At 48.5% G+C, this 18,169-nt stretch overlaps 1 protein-coding gene across 5 annotated transcripts in view; it reads right to left on the bottom strand.

Annotated features, from left to right (window-relative positions):
* LOC109552595 (small ribosomal subunit protein eS27-like) overlaps positions 1 to 18,169 on the bottom strand; it is a 101,288-nt gene that overhangs the window by 45,842 nt on the left and 37,277 nt on the right. For 3 of the 5 annotated variants that reach the window (XR_002179456.3, XR_004521450.2, XM_073790185.1), the window contains 2 exons: positions 15,631 to 15,718; positions 3,055 to 3,161 (listed from right to left, as the gene is read on the bottom strand). The gene's annotated coding sequence lies outside the window, so the exon portion shown is untranslated. Of the gene's footprint in view, positions 1 to 3,054; positions 3,162 to 15,459; positions 15,537 to 15,626; positions 15,719 to 18,169 lie in introns of all 5 variants that reach the window. The other 2 variants (XR_012325204.1, XR_012325203.1) reach the window with 2 other exon arrangements.

The following is an 18,169-nucleotide window of genomic DNA, read 5'->3' as shown; positions in this document are numbered from 1 at the left end:
CTTGCACCACAGGGCAAGTTTGAACAGGGGTCTACTCTTTATAAAGCTGTTTGGGAGGCTTATTAGCATGTTTGAGGTTCTGCCAAAGGTTTGTAATAAAAACACAATGGAAGGACACAAGAAGTTTTAGGGAGATTATTTTCTATAACAAAACACTCTTCTAAACAGACCCCACTGGTTTATATTCCATTCCAGGACTCGATTCCCTTTTGCAAGTGCAAAGGTCTCTGTGCCATGTTCTACTGAGTCAGGTAAGAAAATTACTGTCAACTCCACATTCTTAGGCGCAGGTAACTTAGATTTTTTTTGGCTGACCACTCGAATAATGCATGCTCATTATTAAAAATAATCGGATGTGGCCAGGTGTGGCAAGGTCCCCAACGGTAACCAGAGCTCTCACCCTTGGTCCACTCTGAGGCTGCATTCAGTGTTTAAATGCAATGCTAGGAGACCAGTTCCAGTCTGCTATACATGATGGAGCGATAAAGTTTTACTGAAGATTTTTTGGAGAAGGTGTGGAAGAAGAGTGACATTGCATACCACGTGGCAAACATCACAGCAATTCCCTTTAAATATCTATGTTCCACTGGAATTTCCTCTCTAAATATCAGCCTCCTGGGACTTCCCTGGTGTTCCAGTGAGCAGGACTCCGAGCTGTGGTGCTTCAAGGACAAAGGACGACCCTGCCTGAAAAGGTTTCAGCGTCACACCCCCTACTGGACTCTTAATCACCCTCCCTACCATGTTTCCATGGTTACGAAATTCCTGAGCCCACCTGGGCAATGGGACCTGTCCCAAATAAGGAAAGGCATCTGCCCTGTCCCAATCCCACTCTATAGAAGGAAGGTATATGTGTCTTGACCAATCAGTAAATGAAATTTTCACCTCGGACCATTCTTTTGTTCTCTGGCTATAAAAACTGACTAATAGCACACGTTTGGAATAGGAAGTCAGCCCACTGTTCTGGGAGCGGCCCTTCCCTCTAATAAATTCTATCTTCTTTACATTATGCCTTGTGTCTGGAAATTCTTTTCCAACCCGCATTTGGACCACGACACGCGCTGCCAATGCAGGGGGCCCGGGTTCGATCCCTGGTCAGGGAACTAGATCCTGCACGCGTGACGCAACTAAGTCCACATGCCACAACTAAGAAGCCCACATGCCGCAACTGAAGATGCCATGTGCCGCAACTAAGATCTGGTGCAGCCAAAAAAAAAAAAAAATCAGGCTCCTGTCCCCCATCCCCTTCTCCTTCCCTGTCTCTGTCTTTGTTCCCCATCAAAACATAAATTCCCCTCAATGGTCTGGAAGAACTCAGTTCTGGCTCTCAACTTGCCTATCCCACTCAAAAAGAGAAAAAGCTCAGTAGATGGCTGATTGTACTCTGACCCTTTTGAAAAAGAAAGCAGCTCAATATCCAATTATTTGTCAAGAATGGCTGGGAATGGGCACTGGAGCTAGCTTTCTCAGGCTTGAGAGACCTAACTGCGTGTTTTTCTCCTCAGTTGCACATTCAATGAAATCACGGTGGCAGCTTGAAACGTACTGTGGTTGTAGCATTTACAGCGCAGAAATTGGTGAACACTGTAAAGCACCACCCCCCCGCCCAGAAGCTAGTTCTTAAGCATTTACCAGCATACAGCTGGACCCACTCTACAAGATATATCTAAAAGTTTTTACCAAACAAAATTAGGTCTTGTTCTGTGGAAGGCAGTGCCAGGAGGTGGGGTTAGGGTGGGAGACAATTTTTGACGTCAAGAAAATAAAAGATTTCTCCATATAGTGACATGTATAATATATATTGTTAAAGAGAAAAACCACTGGCCCCAAATGGCATCACTTGTGCTTGTGCCCATGGTACCAAACCTAGATTTCATACCTAATCTAATTGCAGTTTTGACCTTCACCAGAAATGCAATCTTAATTAACCAGCTTGGAATTTTCTGGTCAGCACCAATGTGGTAATCTGTCATGTGGGTCCTCTCCATTCCCCCCACCCTCACTCCTGCACCCGTGGATGGGGAGGAGATCTGCATGATAATATCCCTGCCTGTTACCTCCCTCCAAAAAGATATCCTGGCCTGAAAATAATCCTTATTTTCTTCTGCTAAGAGCTCCCTTGCCCCACCCTTCTTCCTATAAAAACGTTACATTTTGTACAACCCCTAGGAGTGCCCTTCTAAGTTGCTAGATAAAATGCTGCCTGATTCCTGAATTGTTGAAACCAGCCAATTAGATCTTCAAATTTACTAGGTTGAATTTTAGTTTTTCAACAATAGAGAAAGTTTAACTACCATTGCTTTCCCCTCTCACAGCATGCATTCTCCCCAGATAACCACTGTTAAGTTCTGTATATACTTTCCTCATTTTTTTCCCAAGCATCCACAATACTCTTGTAATTTGTATGGGATTATGCTCTACTTCCTGTTGCTGTCTTACTTTTTTTTTTTAATCTAACAAGGTATCTTGGACATTTTTCTTTGTGCGCATAGAGTTAATTTTTAAAAGTGGATGCATAGTATTCAATTGTGTGGCTCTAGATATGGAAAGTAATGGGAAGGGCGTTTGAAGGGGGACTTAAGCATCTGGTCTTGGCCCAGTTTACAGTTGAGAATTATCCACTGCATGGGCTCTCCCTGTGCGTGGCCTTTAAGGCAGAGTTTCTCAGCTTTGGCACTACTGACATTTGGGCCAGTTAATTCTCTATGATGGGGGTCCTGGCCTGTGCAACAGCCGGAGTTAGTACCACCCTCATGTCCAAAGGTGCAAGCCCGGGCTCCAGTTATAACTACAGCACAACACACAACTCCAAAACTGCGTGCCTGTCAACAGCGACAGCAATGATCTTACTCATGAATCTGCAGTATGGGGACAGGATGGCTTGTTTGTGCCACTGAGGTGTGTCTCAGGCAGGGGACTGGAATCACCTGAAGGCTTGCTCACACCTGCATGGGGGCAGAAGGGAGCTGAGCTCCCTGAGTCTCTCTCTGTGTCTCTGTGTTTTCCCACCTGGTCTCTCCAGTATGGCAGCTTCCGGGTAGCTGGACTTCTTACCTGGTGGCTCAGGGCTGCAAAGCTGTGTGTTCAGAGGGGAGAGGGCCAGGCGGGAGCTGATCACCTTTTCTGTCCTCGTCTCGGGAGTCACTCAGCACTGCTTCCACCTGCATTGTAATTGTTAGAAGTGAGATGTTTCCAGGGGTGAAGGATTAGACTCTTCCTTTTGTGGCAGGAGTGTCAAAAACCTGCAGACTTGTTTTAAAACCATCTCAGGGAAGGAGTAATTACCAGAACCCAGACATGGTCGCTATGTAGAGAGGGCTATCTGACCAAAGCTGTGGCCCTTGGGAGAGGAATATCCCTCAGTCTTCTGCTGAGAGGGAGGTGGGGAACTAATAAGCAGGCCCCCTTCCCACCACCTGCTGGTGTCCCAGTTGGCTGAGCCCGACTGAGCCAGAGGGCAAGGGAGCTGGTGGATGCAGCCCATGCAGGCTCCCGGGCACATGGGAGGGGTGGGGAGTGCTTCTGCAGGGGTCAGCAGAAGACGCCCAGCACAGAATACACCCTAGCGGTCACTTTTCTTAGCGCTGTCTCCATCCCTTCTATAGCTCCTTCAGGCTGGACAACGTGCTATTCCATCCGGAAACGGCCGAGGTGCTTGCTGTCCTTGACTGGGAACTCGCTACCTCAGGTGACCCCCTTGCCGACGTGGCCTACAGCTGCCTGGCTCACTACCTGCCATCCAGCTTTCCCATTCAGCCAGGTAGGAACTGCCGCTGGGGGAGTAAGGGATGGAGCCAGCGCTATTCTCAAAGCATAGGACAAACTCGGCTAAGCCACTATTTCCCCATTTTTGTTATGGTTTTGCAATAAAAGATAACCAAGAACATTTAAGTAAACAGAATGGCTGCTAAGTCCAAACGGTGATGAACAGGTCTGATTGCCTGTAGGCCTTTTCTAGTGGGCTGCTGAGTTCTCACTGCCTTCTGCTCCAGTGCCTGGGGATAGCTGGATTGATTCTGCCATTAAGAATTATCCATTCTAGGGACTTCCCTCGTGGTCCAGTAGTAAGAATCCACCTTACAAGGCAGGGGATGCGGGTTCGATCCCTGGTCAGGGGACTAAAATCCCACATGCTGTGGGGCAACTAAGCCCACATGCCACAACTACTGAGCTCATGCGCCTCAACTAGAGAGCCTGCATGCCGCAAATTACAGAGCCCACATGCTCTGGAACCTGCATGCCACAACTACAGAGCCCACACACCCTGGAGCCTGCGTGCCACAACTAGAGAAGAGAAAACCCGCATGACACACCTAGAGAGAGGCCCGCGTGCCGCAATGAAAGATCCCACATACCTCAACAAAGATCCTGCGTGCTGCAACTAAGACCCGATGCAGCCAAAAATAAATAAATAAATAACAAATAAATCTTAAAAAAAAAGAATTATCCATTCTATGGATAAAGAAGATGTGGTACATATATACAATGGAATACTACTCAGCCATAAAAAAGAATGAAATAGTCATTTGCAGCAACATGGATGAACCTAGAGATTATCATACTAAGTGAAGTAAGTCAGAAAGAGAAAGACAAACATTATATGACATCACTTATATGTGGAATCTAAAATATGACACAAACGAACTTATTGATGAAACAAAACAGACTCACAGACATAGAGAATGGACTTGTGGTTGTCAAGGGGGAGGGGTATGGGGGAGGGATTGATTGGGAGTTTGGGGTTAGCAGATGCAAACTACTATATATAGGATGGATAAACAACAAGGTCCTACTGTATAGCACAGGGAACTATATTCAATATCCTGCGATACAGTGAAGGAAAACATAAACAAGACAAAAAGACATCCCTCAGAATGGGAGAAAATATTTGCAAATGAAGCAACTGACAAAGGATTCATCTCCAAAATTTACAAGCAGCTCATGCAGCTCCATATCAAAAAAATCAAACAACCCAATCCAAAAATGGGCAGAAGACCTAAACAGACATTTCTCCAAAGAAGATATATAGATTGCCAACAAACACATGAAAGGATGCTCAACATCACTAATCATTAGAGAAATGCAAATCAAAACTACAAGGAGGTATCACCTCACACTAGTCAGAATGGCCATCATCAAAAAATCTACAAACAACAAATGCTGGAGAGGGTGTGGAGAAAAGGGTACCCTCTTGCGCTGTTGGTGGGAATGTAAATTGATACAGCCACTATGGAGAACAGTATGGAGGTTCCTTAAAAAATTAAAAATAGAACTACCATACAACCCAGCAATCCCACTACTGGGCATATACCCTGAGAAAACTATAATTCAAAAAGAGTCATGTGGGCTTCCCTGGTGGCACAGTGGTTGACAGTCTGCCTGCCGATGCAGGGGACACGGGTTCATGCCCCGGTCCGGGAGGATCCCACATGCCGTGGAGTGGCTGGGCCCGTGAGCCATGGCCGCTGAGCCTGCGCGTTCAGAGCCCGTGCTCTGCAATGGGAGAGGCCACAACAGTGAGAGGCCCGCGTACCGCAAAAAAAAAAAAAAAAAAAAATCAGATACCTGGGAGAGGCTGGGGTTCCAGCATCCAGTCCTGCACCACCCTCCTCCCCTACATGTCCTAAAAACGTTGTTCTTCTGTGACCCCCTCAAAGGTTGGAAGCCCACACAAAAGAAAGCTCTTGCTGGGAATGGCAATTCAAATCAGTTGTATTGATTTCACAAAGATGAAGCAAACCGTTGAGACCAAACAAATATTTCACAAGACACTCTGTACAAAGAACAGAAGTGGTCCAGTGTGTTTGGATTACTGAGCAAACCTGAGATTCACACCCTTCTGAGTTGAGACCATGTTTTTTTTTTTCTTTGAAAAGAAAATGCTCCTCTCTAAGGGCTCAGGTATAGTATATAGTACTCCAGTCCCATCCTGCAGAGAAGTTTGACCATACGTGTCAGAAGTCTTACACGGTGCCACAGTATTCACGTGGCTGTTCCACTCACAGGACTTGGTCACAAGGAGTAATTAGATTTGATACTAGGAGGCTCACCACAGCCGTGATTATAATACGTCGGAAACAACCTATAAGGACAACAATCGGAGCCTAGTCTAGATAACTGTGATATGCGCATGCAGTGAAATTCCAAAACAATGCTATAGAAATCTATTTCTTTCTTTCTTCTTCTTCTTTTTTGTTTTTGGCTGAGCCACGTGGCATACAGGGATCTTAGTTCCCCGACCAGGGATGGAACCTGTGCCCCTTGCAGTGGAAGCGTAGAGTCCTAACCACTGGACCGCCAGGGAATTCCCTAGAAATCTATTTCTTAATATATAGAGAGATGCTCTTAAATGAAAAAAAAAAAAACAAACAGCAGGCTACAAAGCATTGTATAGAGTATGACTCCATTTTTGGTAAAAAGTGCAGATGTATGTATTTGCATGTACAAACAGTATAGAAGGGTATCCACCAAATATTAAGTGTAAGTGACTAGATGATGGGATACCGGGTGTTTGTATTTTCTTTTTTTGTCTGCAAATGTGTACTATTTCTGCCATGAGATATATTATTTGTGTCATAACTATTTTTAGTTAAAAAAGCGGAGGGAGAAGGATCCCTTATAACCTTTTCTGATCACTTGTGGCTTTCAAAGACTGTAGAATCCCCGTTGCAATAACGGTTGGCAACAAGGGGGCTCTGGCAGCCAGACTTTGCTCCCGAGGGCGCCCTCTTGGCCTGTGAGGCGCCCACAGTCACTGCCTAGTTTGCAGAGTAGCCCCGGGCCAGAGGCGGCTCAGATCAAGCACTGTCCCTGCCTGGCAGCGGAGCCTGCCCAGAAGGGGTTGGATGGCTGGAGTAAAGGGGTTCCCGGAAGTAATTTGTGCAGCCACCACGTTGACTAGCTCCGCAGTGCCCACGAACTTTGTCTGCGTTTGACTCTTCTCCCTGGAAGTTTCCAGTGGCTGGAGAGCTGGCAAAGTGACAAATGCTGCATGGTCCCGCTTCTGCCCCTCTTCCCCTCCAGCCCTCTCCTGTGTGCTTCCACCCACCTCCTCTGCAGGGCACAGCCCCGAGCCTCCCATCCTGTCTCCTGTGTCCGCAGGCGAAGTCCCGAGTGGCCTTTGGGAAGCTCCTGGTAGAGGAGGGCACGGTCTTGGCCGACACCTCCCAGTCCCGCGTGGAGATCGAGCAGGCCCGGCTGCTGGTGCTGAAAGCTGCCCACCGCCTGGACGTGGCGGGAAGGAGGTAGCAGGCCGAGGGGCCTCACAGAGGACAGGTCCTGACGTCACGGTGAGGGACTGAATCTGTAGACTCGGACTCTTCCCTCCCCATTCAGCAAACCACAGAGAAAGCGCTTGGCTCCTTGACATAAATAACTTTGACAAACTCTCCTTGGGACTGCTTGGGCAGCTTTTCAAAAATGGAAAAGGTACAATAAAAAAGGACGGAACTGGGCTTCCCTGGTGGCACAGTGGTTGAGAGTCCGCCTGCCGATGCAGGGGACACGGGTTCGTGCCCCAGTCCAGGAAGATCCCACATGCCGCGGAGCGGCTGGGCTGGTGAGCCATGGCCGCTGAGCCTTCACGTCCAGAGCCTGTGCTCCACAATGGGAGAGGCCACAACAGTGAGAGGCCCGCGTACTGCAAAAAAAAAAAGACTGAACTTTCTGTTTTATTGACCCGATGAATTTCAGGGTCCAAGACAGCGGGCCTGACAGGGCCACACGGCCCCCGGCCTCAGCTACAGCACCGCCTGGACTTCCAGGCACCAGGCAAGCTAAGAGTAAACAAGGGAATTAGCCAAAAGAGAAGCTCTACTTTCAGGTTTGACTTTATTCCTTAAAAGGCTCTTCTGAGGGCCTCTATCTCCAAGCACGATGTCACGCTGACCCCTGCCTCCTCCAGCTCTCCACGGGCCCTCCACCCTTTAGCCGAGAGCCTCGGTACGGGTGGGGGCGACCCAGACTCAAGTTCCCAGTTTCTTGGTTCTCTAGTGCCAGCATTGAGGGCTATAAGGGACTTCACTCAAATGCCCACACTCAGGGTAGATCCTTGCAGCTCAATTCCCCAGAGTCCTGGCTGGCCTTGGTCCAATGTCCGGTTGGAAACAGAGTGGCCATGACCCCGAACAAAGCACAAGCCAGACTACACACCCACGCACACTACACAACATCCTGAGTCATCCTCCTAGTCACCACCGCCTCCCCCTCCACCCTCCTTGGTGCTGGATACACACTGTACACGAGGCAGGGCTGCCTCCTGGAGCTTGCGGTCCAGCGGGACCTCAGGTTCTGTTCTGCGCTGTAGTTTCTACTCTTCCCTGTGAAACCGATCATTCTTCCAAGCGTTCGGCCCTCGGGTCTGCCCTCCTAACCACACTCCCTCTTCCTTGCAGGCTGCAGGTTTGGATATTGCCATGATTTAAATGGTGGCCCCGCCCACGGCCTGCTGAGTGATTGATCATTCTATTCTGGTGAGCACAGACAGCGGATTGGTGGTTCCGTTGAATCATTTACAACAGATGCAAAACTCCCTCTCCTTCAGCTGTCCTTTGCGCACACTCACCACACGTGACTTTCCTTTTCCTCCTCAGAACAACGCTATGAGGGGTCCTATTCCCTCCTCTATTTTGAATATGTGGAAACAGAAGCGCAGAAAAGTGAAGTGACTTGTCCAAGGTCACTCAGCTTGCAAGGAGCTGAACTCGGATTTGGGGAACCTAGGTCCTTCTTTGAGCAGGCCCAGCCTCCTAACCATGCAGGGTTGCCTCCTTCCCAAATCTCAATCCCTGGCTCCAACAGAGGGATTTCCCGATGGCAGAAGTCACCTAGCAGAGCAGACCTGGGAGTCTGGCATCCCTGGGATGGCAAGTGCGGGCCCACCTGAAGTCTTCCAGAACATCGTTATCACACAGGTATCAGGGGACATGCCTGGGTACGTGGCTGTTATGAGCTGTTCTGAGATCTTAGGAGCAGGCACTTGTTCCTGGGGTGCTCAGGGATGAGGGCTCACCCAGGGCTTCCCCCTTCCTGCCCTGTGTCTTCCAGGCCTTCAGAGCAGCAGGGCTGAGCAACAACTACCCACTGGCTCAGTTCTTCGCCTGGGCCTGAGCCCTGCACTTTGCCCTGATGAGGTACACAGGGCGGCAGTGGCCAAGACGGAGCTGAAGAGCTGCATTTAGACCCACAGGACTGCAGGAGCCCAGTCGTCCCTGCAGGGCCTGCCGGGCCTAAAACTTTAAATGATGTGCTTTGAAAGTCCTGATATGTGTGATTCTTGCACCCTGCCTGGCAGGTCTGTCCTGGGACCCTTACTGTGAACTCAGCCTTGGTGGGTCCCCACAGAAGACACTTCTGTGAGAAGCCTGGAGTTGCCTGTTTCAGGCAAGGAGGGAGGGGATTAGCCAAGAGCTGAGTGGGTTTCAGGACAGAGGGTGGAGAGCTGGTCTTCAGTCCAGGCGCCCGGTTGGGCAGCCAGGCCCCCTTCTCTCTGGCTGTGGCGCGTAAAGGCTGTGGGACTCTGCACGAATGTTAGGAGTCCTGCTGGGGTGGGGTGCCCGTGCTCGCTCCCAATATGGGGCCTCCTGCTCCGCGCCTCCGCACCCCCGCTCCCAGCTGATGGCTGCAGCCTACAGACCCAGGGCGGGAGTGCTCCTGGGAAAAAGGAATGAAACCCCAATCATGAAGCCACTGCCATCTGATATTCTCCCTTTGAATGTACAAAACACAGAACACTGACATCTATTTTGCAAAGGAACTCTGGGAACACAAAAGAACAAGAAAATATACCTCAGAGATGTCACGAATGTTCAATGTCATACAAAAAGAATGGAGAATAAAGGCTCACACTTCAGCCCCTGTCTCAGTACATCAGTTGCCTCCTAGTACCTGAGTTTACTTGGGATTCTGCCCAGTGCGTCGGCCCACTTGTATGCATGGGGGGCACAGACGTGGTGACCCCTGGTAGGTCCCGAATCGGCTGCCTCACTGCTGCTCATGTAAAGGTCAGCAAAGGACCACGGCTTTCTGGTGTGTAAGGGCCACTCCTCCATCTGCTCTATAGTTAGAATGTTCTGGGGGGAGGGGAGGTGGTGGGCAATATGTCATTACAATTCAGAGAGCAGTATTCTTCCCTCGGAGAAAGGTGGACATGCTTGCTCACCTGAGGTCCGAACTCTTCAAGGAATGGGTGTCCCATGAACCCAGGTGGCAGGCAGAGATAAGCCACTGGCTGTTAGGACCTGGACTGCTAATCTCATGATCTGGGATGATGTAGCAAAGAGCTGCCCATTTCAGGTCAGACCAGATGGGCAGGGACCCTCATCCCCTTGTCTGCTGCAGCCAGGACAATGGGCCTTCAGGGTACCGGGGAGTCATGGGGGTGTTGTGAAAGGCTTCCCAGACATTCTTGCCCCAGTGGTCTGGGGAGACAGGTCCTACTGCTTGTTGCTCACAAAAGGTAAAGTTAAATTCAAACCCCCAAACGAATTGCTGTCACAACACCAGCCACACTGGCAAACAACCTTTTGCAAACTCTGGCAGGGTTCTAGCAGCCTAACCTCCTGTTTCAAGCCTTAGGAAGGAGGAAGATGCTTTGAAAAAGGAAGTGCTTTGGCCGGTGGCCCAGTGTATCACGTGGTCCTAGAATTTCTCTCATGGCCTCTGAGGTTAACTTTGCTTGTTAAGTAGTACAGCTGCAGGGATGAAAATAGAAGCAGTGCTGTGGGGCGACTCCATGTGTCCCTCAGATACTGTGCTGCAAAGTGGGGAGGCCCGAGGGTGGGACAGTGAACACTGCCTGAAGGATGCGAGTCACAGAGATGTGGCCTCCAGCAGCCCCTCAACCAGGATCTCCCATTCTGTGAAATAATTCCACTCATTGCTGTCAGTTGCACCCCACCTCTGGGCCTGGTACTGGTCTAGGCCTTGGGGAATGAGCAGGAAAACAAACAGGTCAAGCTGCCATTATCAAAGGGCCCATATCTCAAGTAGGGGATGGTGGTGAGGGTCCGAGACCATGGTGGGTGATGTGGGTGCTGTGGTGGGTGATGAGGGTGCCGTTGTGGGTGATGAGGGTGCTGTGGTGGGTGATGAGGGTGCTGTGCTGGGTGATGTGGGTGCCGTGGTGGGTGATGAGGGTGCCGTGGTGGGTGATGTGGGTGCTGTGGTGGGTGATGTGGGTGCCGTGGTGGGTGATGAGGGTGCTGTGGTGAGTGATGAGGGTGCTGTGGTGAGTGCTGTGCTGGGTGATGAGGGTGCTGTGCTGGGTGATGTGGGTATGTGGTGAGTGATGTGGGTGCTGTGGTGGGTGATGTGGGTGCTGTGCTGGGTGATGTGGGTGCCGTGGTGGGTGATGAGGGTGCTGTGGTGAGTGCTGTGGTGGGTGATGTGATAGGCACTGCTGGGGGTGAGGAGCTGCGGGCTCAGGAGGGGGGACTCGTTCCAGAAGAGGCATTTGAGCCAGACGTGCATGACATGAACAGGCAAGCGTGCTTCAGAAGGAGCAGCAGATGCAGAGGCCCTGGGGGGCAGCCCAGTGTGTCTGGGTGAGGAGCACAGAGAGTGGGAGGTGCCAGGTCTCGTGAGGCCTCAGGGGCCTTGGTCAGGAGTTTGGTGTTGATTCTAAATGTGACAAATGTGAGTTTAGATAGCGGTGTGACTTGCTTTGATTTGAGTTTTTAAAAGATCCTTCTGCTTTCCAAAGTTCACCAGGATGAAGAAGGAATAAAGGAGGATTAGAGCTGGTTCCCTAATGCTGCAGAAGGCTCCAAAAGAACCACCCACAAAATTAAAATTAAAATTAAAATTAAAAAAGAAAGAGGGACTTCCCTGGCGATCCAGTGGTTAAGACTCCATGCTTCCACTGCAGGAGATACGGGTTTGATCCCTGGTCGGGGAACTAAGATCCCGCATGCTGCACGGGGCAGCCAAATAAATAAATGAATAAATAAACAAACAAACAAATAAATAAATAAAATAAGATAAAAAAGAAAGAAAAGAGAAGGAAAGCCAGGGGAATGGGGGCAGAGCCTTAACAAGATACGAGCAAAGAATCTAAAGGATAAAGGAAATCTAACCTGGTCCTCATCTGGCTTTTTCCCCACCTTCAGCAGACAGTTGGCATTTCTGGTGGGCCAATGCTGTAACTAGTGTGGTGATGCGCCAGCACCGTGCTCCTCTGGAGTGGGGTCAGGGTGTGGTGTGGGTGCCCGCTGGGCGTGGACAGGCCTGGCATGGTGATGAGCGTGCCTGACCAGTTTTATCTGTGGCACACTTAACATCTTGCCACCAGCCCTACGTGGCTGGGCCTGCCTTCCTATTAGCCTGCCTTGGGAAAGGGAACAAAATGTGATCATAACATAGTAATGATATTTTTTTTCTTTCTCACAGCAATTTTCTATCCCCAAACAACTGAACACACATTCCTCTGCTCATCTCTTGGCGTCAGGGGCTAGATTCCTGTAGGGCTGAGCCCTCCCCAGCGGTCCCGTGACAGTCCCCGGGCCTCAGGGTTCCATCCAGGATGCCAGCTCTGGAGAGGCTTCCATCCTTCCCTTCCTATTCTCCCCCACCTCATGCTCCCTGCAGCGACTTGTGGTCTTGGCATCCACAGCTGCCTGTGCTCCTCCAAGCCCTGATTTCAGATGCTGTCAGATAATTCCAGAATAATCCTAGAGAGGCTGTAAGAGACCAGATTTCAGGCAACTCGCCTGGGTGCGACCCCTTCAGGACGTCACTGGGAGTGATGTTGAAAGAACAGGCTCCAGCGTTCTCCACCAACATTCCCATCCTAGAGTCCCCAGTGGTTGTCTAAGAGATGGCTCCTGTCTGTCACCACCCGGGACTTCAGAGTTCCCCAGGGATGCCTTGGGGATGCCAGGGCTGTGCTGCAGCTCACCTCTCTGCAGTTACAAGGAAACCCAGTGCGAGCCCAGGGCTGAAGCATTGGTTGAGCCCCTCTGGGACATCTGGATTGGTATTTATACTGCCCTCCACGGTGCCTTGTGGCTACAGCCCTCTCCCCTCTATTGACCTCGCCAATGTGTGTGAGCGTCAGAGCAGAAAGATGGAGGAGTCCCAGACTCCAGCAACCTGGGGTCCAAACCTGTGATCACCTATTGGACAAGTACTCTGGGAACAGAGTTCTTTTAATCAAGATGGCTGAATAGAGAAATGATTTCAGGGAATTCTATATCTTATTAGCATTAGATAGATAACCTAGTGGTAAGGAGCTGTCACAGATAAACAAAGACAGACACTACGGTATTAAGAACAGATATTAATCAGTAATATGTTATTTCATATATGCTATTTTCTAGTAGGAAAGTGGGCCCAGCATAAACTGACCTCAACTTCCATTTGTACAGAAGGCATTTTAAAGGGAGAATGAGGGCTTCCCTGGTGGCGCAGTTGTTGAGAGTCTGCCTGCTGATGGACGCGGGTTCGTGCACCGGTCCGGGAGGATTCCACATGCTGCGGAGCGGCGTGGGCCATGGCCGCTGAGCCTGCACGTCCAGAGCCTGTGCTCCGCAATGGGAGAGGCCACGGCAGTGAGAGGCCCACATACCGCAAAAAAATAAAAAAAAAATAAAAAGGGAGAATGAGAGAGCAGGGAGGGGCAATGGCGGGGTTTACACATGGAATTGCCTGCTAAATCTATAAAAAGTGGGAAGGTGGAGGGCTCTGGTCCACATGAAACTTACCTGGGTTTGCTAACTGGCACTTAAGGAAGTTTGGCTCCTAGCCTCTCAAAGAGACTGGGAGATAGGGCCCTATCTTGAGGCGTTGGATGGAATAAACAGTAACTTCTGGCAGCTTTGAGTTTTCTCAGGCAGGCACATTTGCCAGGCTCCGGTGTGGCCTTGAGCTATTAGAAACTGTGTTAGTGTTTGTTCAGGTCTTCAGATGTAGTGGGGGTGGACTAAATCATTTGTGCTGCAGTTTTTATAGGCTGAGGTTGAGGCTCAGTCAGGAAGAGAGTTTAGGGACTTCCCTGGCTGTCCATTAGTTAGGACTCGGTGCTTCCACTGCGGAGGCCTGGGTTCAATCCCTGATCGGGGAAAGGGGGAGGGGGTGGGGGAGGAGGAGGAGGGGGGGGAGGAGGAGGAGGGGGAGGAGGGGGGAGGAGGGGGAGGAGGGGGGAGGAGGAGGGGGGAGGGGGGAGGAGGAGGAGGAGGAGGAGGAGGAGGAGGAGAAGAGAGCTTAGAGAAGCCTAGCAAGAGTCCTGTCAAGGAGAGGATCTTTGTCAGCTGTGCTTCTGGATTCCAACTTCCCTGGGTTTCAATCCTGCCTCTGTAACAGACAGGCTGGGTGACAAGAGGGAAGTGATTTTTCATCTAGTAGGGCTATTTTTCTCATTTGGAAAATGGGGAGAACAGCATTCCCTCCCAGGATTGTTTGAAGATTAAATGAGCTGACCCACAAAGATTACATATGAAGCCTGCAGTACATGCCAGTGTTTCACATGGCTGGAGTCCAGAGGGGGCTAAAGAGGAGGCTGTGCTTCAGCTGAGATACAGTCCTGCGGGGGCCCCACCAGGGCCTGGCACAGCTGGACCAGCTGAGGCTGCAGCCTCTCACAGGCTAATGTGCAGAGGAATGAACCCGGGGATCTGGTTATAGTGCCAAGCGTGACTCTGCATGTCTGCCTTCCTAATGCGCTCACCGTTAATGCTGCTTGTTTGGGGACCCCATCTGGAGAAGCTGGGCAAAGAGAATGGCTAGACTCCCCTCACTTCATCCCCTGGATGGAGTAATAGCTCCTAGGTATTTAGTACCTACCAGGTGCCAAGAACTGCACATGTATTATTTTGAACCCTTAAAACAACTGGCAGATACATTTTTCTGCCCATTTAGGAGGTGAGGAGACTGAGGTTCAAAGAGTTTACATGACTTGCCTAAGATCACACAGCTAGTCAGTGAATTCAAACCTAAACTACGAGACTGTAGAGCTCTTTCCACTTGGAGGCATGGATTTTTACCATCTCTGAGGGGCTTCCTGAGAGGTGCTGGCTGCCTCACCCGGAAAAGGAGGAAGAGGAAAAAGCTCCACCCAACCAAGGAGGGCATGTCCTGCCATGAAGAAAGTGTGTGAGTATGTTTCCAGAGCCGGGGAATCTCGGGGGTACCTCCTCACTGCCTTAGGGGGCAGTCCGTGTGATGGGTGTGTCTCCTTCAAGGGCTGGGCTGCAGGTGGGGCAGGGTGAGTTGCCTGCGTGTGTGTATGTGTGTGTGTGTGTGTGTGTGTGTGTGTGTGCGCGCGCACGGGCAAGTAAGGAGGGCAGCCTGCACACAGGCTGGATCACATTTTTTCCTCTTGCCTCTGAGAGAGAATGTCTTCCTGTTTAAATGTTGCTTTGAATTAACCCTCACCATTTTTTGCAAAAAACAAAACACACCTTCCATTTGATAGTGTCAGTGTCCCAGCTCTGGGACTATATAAGCAAAGACCTAAAATCTCACCATTTTAGATGGACACCTCAGTTACCACCGTTTTTGGAGAGCAGGTGGAAGTAGATCTTTTTCAACCTGAAAACACACTGTTGGGCCATAACAATGAAAAGTTTTGGAGTACTTCAAAGTTAAGACTTTGTATATTTTCTTAGAGGAAGTGAATGACTATTTCTTACCCACCTCAGTGCTTCTCCCAATGATCTCAGCACTGTGGGAGGACACCATTTATTCACGTCAAAGTGTTCTGCATCTCTCCCCTCTGCGGTACCTGAAAAGAAGTTACATTTTGCTTGCTTAGTTCCTCCCCCTGCTTCATTCTTCTTCCCTTTAAGGATAATTTGCTTTTGTCAGTTCCTTTCCTGGCAGTGAGTTCCATAGACAAGGGGCAATGGAGAATAAGAAAGTTGGACCCAGAGAAAAAAGAGATTAAAACAATCAGAATAGGGACTTCCCTGGCAGTCCAGTGGTTAAGACTTCACCTTCCAATGCAGGGGGTGCAGGTTCGATTCCTCCTCAGGGAGCTAAGATCCCACATGCCTCGAGGCCAAAAAACCTTGAAGCAATATTGTAACAAATTCAATAAAGACTTTAAAAATGGTCCACAGGCAAAAAAAATCTTTAAAAAAAATCAGAATAAAGACTTACAGAAGAGCACGAAAACAGATTGAAAGAAAGATGGAAGAAAGAATAGAGCCAACACAGATTGTCAGGGAGAAATCTAGGTTGAGAGTTGAATTGTATTTAATGCTTTGGTCAGACTGAGCCAAATGGAGCCACAAATATATTAGGGTTTCAGTACATGCAGTTAATCTTAGGCTGCAGTGTTAAGTTGACCTTGAACTGAAAATTGTGTGAAAGCAGCTAAAGGAGGCTAGTGTGGTTACAGAAGTCTTCCCCAGAAGACGGGATTTGAGTTGAATCTTGATAGGTAAGATTTCCTTAAGCAGAGAGGGTAGGATGAGCATGGGGAAGATGGGTCCCCAAAACTAGGGGACCAGGGGTGAGAAAGCTGCTGGTGGGGTATGGTGAGCACCACAGACGAACAAACCAGAATAAATGAACCTGTGAACCAACGTGTTCTAAAATGATACACACAACCATGCACACCAGTGGGGATCCAAGCATGTCGCCGCACGCCATCTCAGCATCAATGAATGTCTATATGTTAATGCATTTCTCCTTGCTGTCCCCACAACCAAATTTACTGTTTTTCCTGGCTTCCACTTCTTAGTGAACAGCAGAAGGTAGAAATCTCAGCACCATCTTCCACTCCTCCCTCACCCTCATCTCTACCAGGTGACCTGCCAATTCTACCTCCATGCCCTCCTTCCTAACCATCCCTGTTGCTTCTAACCAGGCCCTCATCATTTCCCAAGTCAGCTCTCTGCTTCCAGGCTGTCTCTTCTTTACAATTGATTTTCCATGCTGTCTCAAGAGGAATCCCTCAAAAGCATATTTGCAAACTCATCACTTCCAGGCTTAAAAATCTTGGTCAAGAGAAATGTTAGTACAAGAGATTAAGACTTACAAGAAAGCTATAGTGGCCACAACAGCATCATACTGGCATGTGAATAGGCAGATCCATGAAACAGAATATAGTTCAGAAATACTCAACTACTCAAGGGCATTTAGTACAAAAAGATGGCTTTTCATATGGGTGGGGAAAAGATTAATTATTGAATAAATGGTGTTAGGAACTCCAAGTAACATCAAAAAAAAAAAAGAAAAAGAACTGGATCTCTAAATCTTTCCTTGTACCAAAATTAATAAAAGAATCAAATTTTAGAGCATAAAATATGAACAATAAAAGTACTAGAAAATAAAGAAATACTCAATAAGTGGTGTTGGGAAAGCAGAAGAATGAATCTGGACCCCTATCTTACATCACTCACAAGAATTAACTCGAATTAACTGGAATAAAGACTTAAGCATAAAACTCCTGGAAAAAAAAAAACATGAAAAAATCTCCTTGACATCAGTCTTGGCAAAAATTTTTTGGATATGACACCAAAAGCACAAGCAACAAAAGCAAAAATTAATAAGTGGGACTACATCAAACTAAAAAGCTTTTGCAGAGCAAAAGTAACAACAAAATGAAAAGGCAACCTTCAGAAGGAGAAAAATATTTGCAAATCATATATCTGATAAGGGGTTAATATACAAAATATTAAAAAACTCATACAACCCAATAGCAGAAAAACAAATAACCTGACTAAAAAATGGCCAGAGGAACCAATAAACATCTTTCCAAAGAAGACATACAAATGGCCAACAGTTCCATGAAAAGAGACTTGCCTCACTAATCATCAGAGAAATGCAAGTCAAAACCACAATGAGATATCACCTCACACCTGTTAGAATGGCTATCAACAAAAAGTCAACCATAGCAAGTGCTGGTGAGGATGGGGAGAAAAGGGAACCCTTACATACTACTGGTGGGAATGTAAATTGGTACAGCTACTATGGAAAACAGTATAGAGGACTTCAAAACAAAGCAAAACTCTCCATCCTACTTCTGAGTCCAAAGAAACTAAAATAACCATCCCAAAGAGATATCTGAACTCTCATGTTCATTGCAGCACTATTCACAATAGGTGAGATACAGAAACAACCATCAACAGATGAATGGATAAAGAAGATGGAATATTATTCAACCATGAGAAAAAAATCCTGCCATTTCAACAACATGGATGAACCATGAGGGCTTTATGCTAAGTGA

This window comes from Tursiops truncatus, chromosome 13 (assembly GCF_011762595.2).
Source record: "Tursiops truncatus isolate mTurTru1 chromosome 13, mTurTru1.mat.Y, whole genome shotgun sequence".
Lineage (NCBI taxonomy): Eukaryota > Metazoa > Chordata > Mammalia > Artiodactyla > Delphinidae > Tursiops > Tursiops truncatus.
Note: the sequence above shows the minus strand (reverse complement) of the source record. Positions and strands in the feature narration are given on the sequence as shown.